Source organism: Micropterus dolomieu, linkage group LG14 (assembly GCF_021292245.1).
Source record: "Micropterus dolomieu isolate WLL.071019.BEF.003 ecotype Adirondacks linkage group LG14, ASM2129224v1, whole genome shotgun sequence".
NCBI classification, from domain to species: domain Eukaryota; kingdom Metazoa; phylum Chordata; class Actinopteri; order Centrarchiformes; family Centrarchidae; genus Micropterus; species Micropterus dolomieu.
Genome location: NC_060163.1, coordinates 968,054 through 975,677, shown reverse-complemented (window position 1 = coordinate 975,677; position 7,624 = coordinate 968,054). Strand labels below are relative to the sequence as shown.

General features: G+C 43.3%; 1 long non-coding RNA gene across 1 annotated transcript; it reads right to left on the bottom strand.

Moving 5' to 3' along the window:
• Window positions 1–850: 850 nt before the first annotated feature.
• On the bottom strand, window positions 851–1,852 carry LOC123983629. Its single transcript, XR_006828243.1, has 3 exons — window positions 1,795–1,852; window positions 1,551–1,616; window positions 851–1,109 (listed from the first exon to the last, which is right to left on the bottom strand). It is a non-coding gene; the product is annotated as an uncharacterized LOC123983629 (long non-coding RNA).
• Window positions 1,853–7,624: the final 5,772 nt, after the last annotated feature.

Below are 7,624 nucleotides of genomic sequence, written 5' to 3'. Positions count from 1 at the left end.
TGATGAACCCCAAGACTTTTGGACTGATGAGACAAGTTGAACTTTTTGGAAGGGGTGTGTCCCATTACATCTGGCGTAAAAGTAACACAGCATTTCATAAAAGGAACATCGTACCAGCAGTAAAATACGGTGGTGGTGGTACTGTGATGGTCTGGGGCTGTTTTGCTGCTTCAGGACCTGGAAGACTTGCTGTGGTAAATGGAACCATAAATTCTGCTGTCTCAAAAAAATCCTGAATGAGAATCTCCGGACATCTGTTCGTGACTTCAAGCTGAAGCACACATGGATTCTGCAGCAGGACAATGTCCACCTCTGAATGGTTTAAGAAAAACAAAATGAAGACTTTGGAGTGGCTTAGTCAAAGTCTTGACCTGAATCCAACAGAGATGTTGTGGCATGAGCTTAAAAAAGCGGTTAAGGCTCCAAAACCCTCCAATGGGGCTGAATAACAGTTCTGCAAAGATGAGTGGGCCAAATTCCTCCAGTGCTGTGAGAAAAACCCCTGCAATTTCTGTTTAAAAGACTCATTGCTAGTTATCGCAAACGCTTGATTGCAGTTGTTACTGCCTGGTGGCCCAGGTTTAGGGGGCAATCACACAGGGCCATGTAGGTCGGATTTTTTTACCCCCTTTAATGATAAAAACCTTCATTTAAAAACTGCATTTTGTGTTTACTTGTGTTATGTATACACACACACACACACACACGTATAAAAGTAAAATTCTCAATTAAAAGATTCAAATAAAATATATTTAAAAGAAATGCTGACAACGCCACCTAGGGAATAGCCTGGGCCTAGGACTCAAAACACACAGGTTCTTTTAAAATCAGGGTTGGAGCGGAGCACAAACCACACTGAACTAAAACAGTTTTTAATACAATTTAAAATAAAATATAATGTAAAATCAATATGGTGCTAGCACAAAGTTTAAAAGGGAACTATACTAAAAGTGGGATTAAGAGTGCAGTGCCAGCTCTCAGCAGTGGGGCAACAGTCACTCGCTCAGTCCAACATGTCCAGCAGCTCCACTGACCACACTCCTTCCCTACGGCCTGTTCAGTCAGTCCCTCAATCTCCACTGCAGGCCACTCCAGCTTTGGGATCCCTGCTATAAGAGAAGTACCGGCGAATAGTGTTTCCTCATTCAAATTAGCCTACATCCTGCACTCCACCAGTGCTTGAAGTGGAAAAAAATAGGTGCCAGAATTTCCTGCATCCTGGAGACATTTTCTGCACTAATTAATGGTGGAAATGTCTTTATTTATATGAAGGAAAACAAAACTAAGGTGACAGGTGACAATTCAAAATATAAAAATCTAATGGAATATAATGCAGTAATCAGCTTTTGGACAATGCATTTCTTTCTTCTATATTTCAGTTTCAGAACTGAATCTTTGAGAACTGTTGACTAACATTAACAGTGTGTAAGATTTTAAAATCCTAAAGTAGTGAGCCCCAATTTTCATATTTATCAATTTTCAATTTTGTAAAATATTGAGAGAGATAGAACACATCCGCTCACTCAAAGAAATGTTTGTTGTATACATACCAAAACTATAGAAGCATCCATTTCATTCTGCTACTGCCATCCCAGGACTTCGTGTTTGCTCAAGACCTACATACAGCACAAGAAAGGCTTTTACAAGGTTTTACCACCTCAGTGAATCAGTTCAGCATTGTATGTTTTCTTATAGTGCATTGTTTCATTTGTTATTCAACGTTTCTTGGTGCTGTTTTTCAGAACATTTTTAACAAAAGCATTCAAAAAGTGATGGAGCCATTTTGATTCTGACCTGTCCCCAGCGTCCTCAGTGTAAATGACACCTATCTGTCAATACTTTTAAATGTCCCGCCCTATCCAGGATGTGTGCGACATTGACGAGCTACATTCAGCACACGGCTGCTTGAAAGGCACCCAAGCTTCTCTTCTCCCTTGTCTGTCTGCGCCGACAGAGTTTAGCAGGCAGGCGAGAACCTGATATGGAGAGGGCAGAGGAGAGTACCAGCAGTTTGGGAGAAGTCCATGTACGCAAGAAAATGTCCCGGTATGCCAAAGAGTAAAATGTTGAGGTGCCGATACTACGTACTGGGACGTACCGGCCCACTTCATGCACTGCACTCCACTCCACTATCCCGCCTCCGCAGCCACCCCTGTCAACTGTAACTGTGCCGCCAGTTGAGATAAAAATCTTACTCATGGATCTCCTGTGCGACAGTTACACTGTCCGCCCAGGCCTGAGTGAAGTTGCGTTGGCGGGCACTGGGATACAGTCGGCTGTACTCTCGTCTCGCTGCTGCCTCCTTCTGAAACGGCCCAGCTACTTCCTCATAGCCCTCTGGTAACTGCCGCTCCCACCCATCCCCTCTCCCCACCTCCCAGCAGTCAAGCTCCCTGTTGCGCCTCCTGTCCTCTCTTGTGCGTCTGTACCGTTTCCATCCTTTTCCCGTCTCTGTCCAACTTATTACCTGGCGTCCACACCTGTTGCTCAGTATTAATTTGGTCAGCGGAGGTGTGTGGCGTTCAGGGACAGTCATGCCAGTTAGTAAAATGACATTAAAATCACACATGAATTAAAACACAGCATGCCAAAACATCATCATGTCAGATCACCGTGCCGGCCATCGCAGGCATCATCGTTGGCATAATTAATTTATAACTAACATAAGCATGATAACTAGTTACCAGTAGCTTGCTAGTGCCAACCAACATTAGCTATGTCATGCATCGATGTCTTTTGGCCAGTTTGATCCGTATCATCATGGATCATGCGTAAAATCCCTCTGGCTGGATAAAGCCCGACGTTTCTGATTGTAAGCATGATCCATGTGCTACCGCAGCTGTGGACTCAGCAAGAGTTACAGTCAGTCCTGTTTTTTTTGCTCAGTAACAGATTTAAAATGTAGTGAAGTACAATACTTCAAACAAAACATACTGTTATAAGTTGTATTTTTTTCCTGTGGGTTTCTGGGTTTTTTGATTGTTTCATGTGTCCTTCTGTTTGCCTCTGTTTCTCGCGTTTAGTTCATGTTAAGTGTCATTCCTGGTCTGTGTACTTCTGTATTATTTTGTCAATGTTTGTACTGTGTTCTGTTTAATCTTAGTTCAGTCTGTTTTCCCTGTTAGTTGTAGTTGGTATATTTGTGATCTGTCTGCTTATGTTATTTATATTCTGTTTCTTCCTGTATATTAGTTTCCTTATAGCTTTATTGGTGTCTCTCTGTTTTCCCTGCTGTCTCTCTGTGTCTCGTTAGCCTCATGTCTTTCACCTGTGTTGCTCCCGCCCTAGTCATTATCCCTGGTATATGTGTGTGGTGTTTCTGTTCAGCCCTTGCCCGGTCATTGTAGCAGGTCCTTTAGTGCCAATGAAATGTTCAAGTCTCTGTAATAGAATATGATGGTCAATGTTATCAAATGCAGCGCTATGATCTAGTCCTTTGTCTGATGCAATTAGGAGGGCATTAGTCATTTTCACCAGTGCCGTCTCTGTGCTATGATGAACTCTAAATCCTGACTGAAAATCCTCAAATAAACTATTGCTCTGTAGAAAGTCACACAGCTGTTTAGCAACTGCTTTCTCAAGGATCTTCGAAAGAAAGGGAAGGTTAGATATAGGTCTATAGTTGGAAAAAAAAACCTGGATTAAGGTTGGGCTTTTTAAGAAGAGGTTTAATTACAGCTACTTGAAAGTACTGTGGTAACCTGTTAATAAAGACAGCATGATCATAAATAGTATAGAAGTGCTGATTAAGGGTAAAACTTCTTTAAGCAGCCTAGTCGGGATGGGGTCTATGAGGCAGGTTGATGGTTTAGATGAAGAAATTATTGAAGTTAGTTGGTAAAGATTGAGGGAAGCAAAGCAGTCTAAACATATCTGGTTTTACAGCTGTTCCTAAGGTTGCTGTGTTTAGAGATAAGTCTGTGCCAGTTGAGGGCAGGTCTTGGTGAATTTTGTTTCTAATAGTTAGAATTTTATCATTAAAGAAGCTCATGAAGTCATAACTACTGAGAGCTATGAGAATACTTGGCTCAATAGAGCTGTGACTCTCTGTCAGCCTGGCTACAGTGCTGAAAAGAAACCTGGGGTTGTTCCTATTTTCCTCTATTAATGACGAGTAGTACGCTGCTCTGGCATTATGGAGTGCCTTCCTATAAGTTTTAAGACTATCTTGCCAAATTAAACGAGAATTTTCCAGTTTGGTGGAACGCAAGTTTCCGTGATATTTGCTTTAATTTGCGAGTTTCAGTATTATACCATGGAGCTAACCGTCTTTGTTTTAGTATTTTCTCTTCTGGAGGGGCAACAGAGTCAAGTGTAATTCGCAGCGAGCCTGCAGCACTATCAACAAGATGATCGGTTAGGGAGGGACTGAAATTAGCATAGGAGTCCTCCGTTACTTGATTGATGAATTTAGAGCTGATGGAATCACATCCTAAAATTTAGCTACAGCGCTTTCTGAAAGACATCTCATATAGAAAATTTTGCCTATGGCGTGTAATCCATGCAATAGAAACTCAAAAGTTATTATAAATAGTGGTCAGATAAAAAGGGATTAGTAACTTTAATAATATTACTGTAATAACTTTGCCCAACGATGGAGCTTAGGCAGGTTAAACAGTTTTTAGAACCCAAATGGAAACACTATATTCGGCAGGATTCATTTTCTTTGTTTATTAAAAAACAAAGTGCACAACTTACTGCAGGAATGTCCAGAACTCAAAACGTAATAATCCAATTTAAGTCTGTGAATCCAAACAGAAACATAATCCAAAAAGCAAATAATAAAGTCCAAATCCATAAAACCGGTTTGGGAAACACTACTGTACCTTACTTTGCTGGTGTGTGTGTGTGTGTGTGTGTGTGTGTGTGTGTGTGTGTGTGTGTGTGTGTGTGTGTGTGTGTGTGTGTGTGTGTGTGTGTGAGTGTGTGTGTGAGTGAGTGAGTGCGTTCACTTGTCACACAGTAGCTGCATGGGCTTAGGCAGAACAGGAAACAGAAACGATTAGTTTGCGATCCATAGTAACTGTGGGTCTTTGGATTTGAGTTGTTCATGTGTCACGTGACAGCTGGGCCTCTGGCCATGGACATAAATGATTCTTTCACCACTCACATGGGTCCATAAAGTTTCATTCATTCGGCAGGCTGACTTCCTGACAGCGCTGGAGAATGAAAGGCAAGTCGGTTGTCAGGTAAGTGTAGCCCAGGTAATATAGTGGGTTACTCTGTAGGAGTGTGTATATATATATATATATATATATATATCAATGGTTAATGGCACTGACTTTGGTACAGGTGATCGTGGGTTCGATTCGCTGTCAGGGCGGGGGTATCCAGGTAGACCCTTAGGCAAGGTCCTTAATGCTACCAGCCTACCTGAGGCATGAGTGAAACCGCAAATACAAGAGCCATACTGGCTCAGACGTCATCCGGGTCAAACAAGTCCATGTGCAACCTGATGACAAATGGGCTACTGGAACAAGACATTCATGGACTATAGCAGAAAATATGGATCTGATGCAATGCTGCTATACAAGCAATCCTGGTGAGAGGGGTTATATGCAGAAACTATGGGATATATGATGCTTCGAAACCCATCATTAACACTGACAAAGAACAACTCCTAGCTCAGTGTTCTAACATCCGCAAACAGCAACTGCTATCACAACTAGAGACAGATGAAGTACAACAAATATACTACGGCAAGGGGGAAGCAGAACGACAGGTCAGCGGAGAGATATCATCATCATCATCCCCACACTCAGAGATTATAACAAGCCCTTACGGCACAGAATCACTCAACATAAGGGCGACCTACGATTGAAGATCATAACAAAGCTGGACCCCCAAGTATGACCAAGATTGCCAAGGCTAAGGGCTTAAGTGACAAAGTACCCTCTGAAAGTCTGCCAGAAGATGTGAATGCAGCACTAAATACCATCCCTACTAAAGCTATAACCGAGACCAATGAGCTGCTGTACATCACAGCAACAGTAATCCTAGCGATATTTGGCTATAAGATGAACACTACAAGCCACAAAGAGCATTACCCCACGTTGAGGAGAAGGCTAGAGGCCAAGATCAAGGCAACACAAACAGAAGTTAGTCAGCTCTCAGAGCTACAGAAAGGTGCAAGGAAGGGGCTACCTAAGAAATACTGTACAACAAGCTGTTGATACCTGAGGCACTGGAGACTGCCAAACAAAGACTTACCGCTCTGGCTACCCGCCTAAAGAGATACAAGGGAGAAGCAGAAGCCAGGAGAATAAACCGGATGTTCTCCACTGAACCATCCAAAGTGTACTCTCAGTGGAAGGGTAATAACACAAGATCAGACCCATCCAGAGCTGAGACTGAACAGTACTAGAAGAACATATGGGAGAAAGAGGCATCCCACAACACCAATGTTCAGTGGCTAGTGAATCTAAGAACAGATCACAGCAATCTCCCACAACAAGATCCAGTAACCAATACAATGGCAGACATCCAAGAAAGAGTGTTCTGCATAGGCCTGAACCCCCTCAGCCAGATCATCACAAAGACTGGCTACGGATACCGGTTCCGAAGTGGAACAACCATCAGTCACCTCCTCTACATGGATGACATGAAGCTGTATGCCAGGAATGAGCGAGACATCGACTCACATATCCACACTACCAGGATCTACAGCAACGACACTGGAATGTCATTCGGATTGGACAATTGTTGATGCATGCTATCAAAAAGAGAGAAAATGATCAGAACCGAGAGGGTTGAACTACCAGAAGACAAAATTGCAGATGTTCAGGAAAACTACAAATACCTTGGGGTACCGCAGGCTAACGGAAACCATGAGGAGGCAGCAAGGAAGTCAGGCACAGCCAAATAACTAACAGAGAGTAAAGGCAGGTCCTGAAAAGTCAGCTGAATGGGAAGAACAAGATCCGAGCCATCAACACATACGCCCTGCCAGTCATCAGATACCCCGCTGGTATAATACACTGGCCAAAGGAGGAGATAGAGGCCACTGACATCTACACAAGAAAGTTCCTCACAATGTGTGGAGGGTTTCACCCCAGATCCAGAACCCTGAGCCTGTCCACTAAGCGTAGTGAATGAGGCCGTGGGCTAGTGAGTGCCAAGACCGTTGTCCAGGACGAAATAACAAAGATCCAGGAATACATTAGGAAGATGGCCCCCATAGATGAAGGGCTTAGTGAATACCTCAGGCAGCAGAAACATGAGTGTGAGGACAAGGGAAAAGAACCTTCATGGAGAGACAAGCCGCTGCACTGCATGTACCACTGGCAAATGGAAACAATGGCTGATATCAAGAAATCCTACCAGTGGCTGGAAAAGGCTGGACTAAAGGACAGCACAGAAGCACTAATCATGGCGGCACAAGAACAGGCACTCAGTATGAGATCAATAGAGGCTGTGGTCTACCACACCAGATAGGACCCCTGGTGCAGACTGTGCAAGGATGTCCCTGAGACAGTACAGTACATAACAGCAGGGTGTAAGATGCACGCAGGAACAGCGTACATGGAACGCCATAACCAGGTTGCTGGCATAGTGTACAGGAACATGTGCCATGAGAATGGGCTGGAAGTCCCAAGGTCAAAATGGAAGACACCTCCTAAGGTAG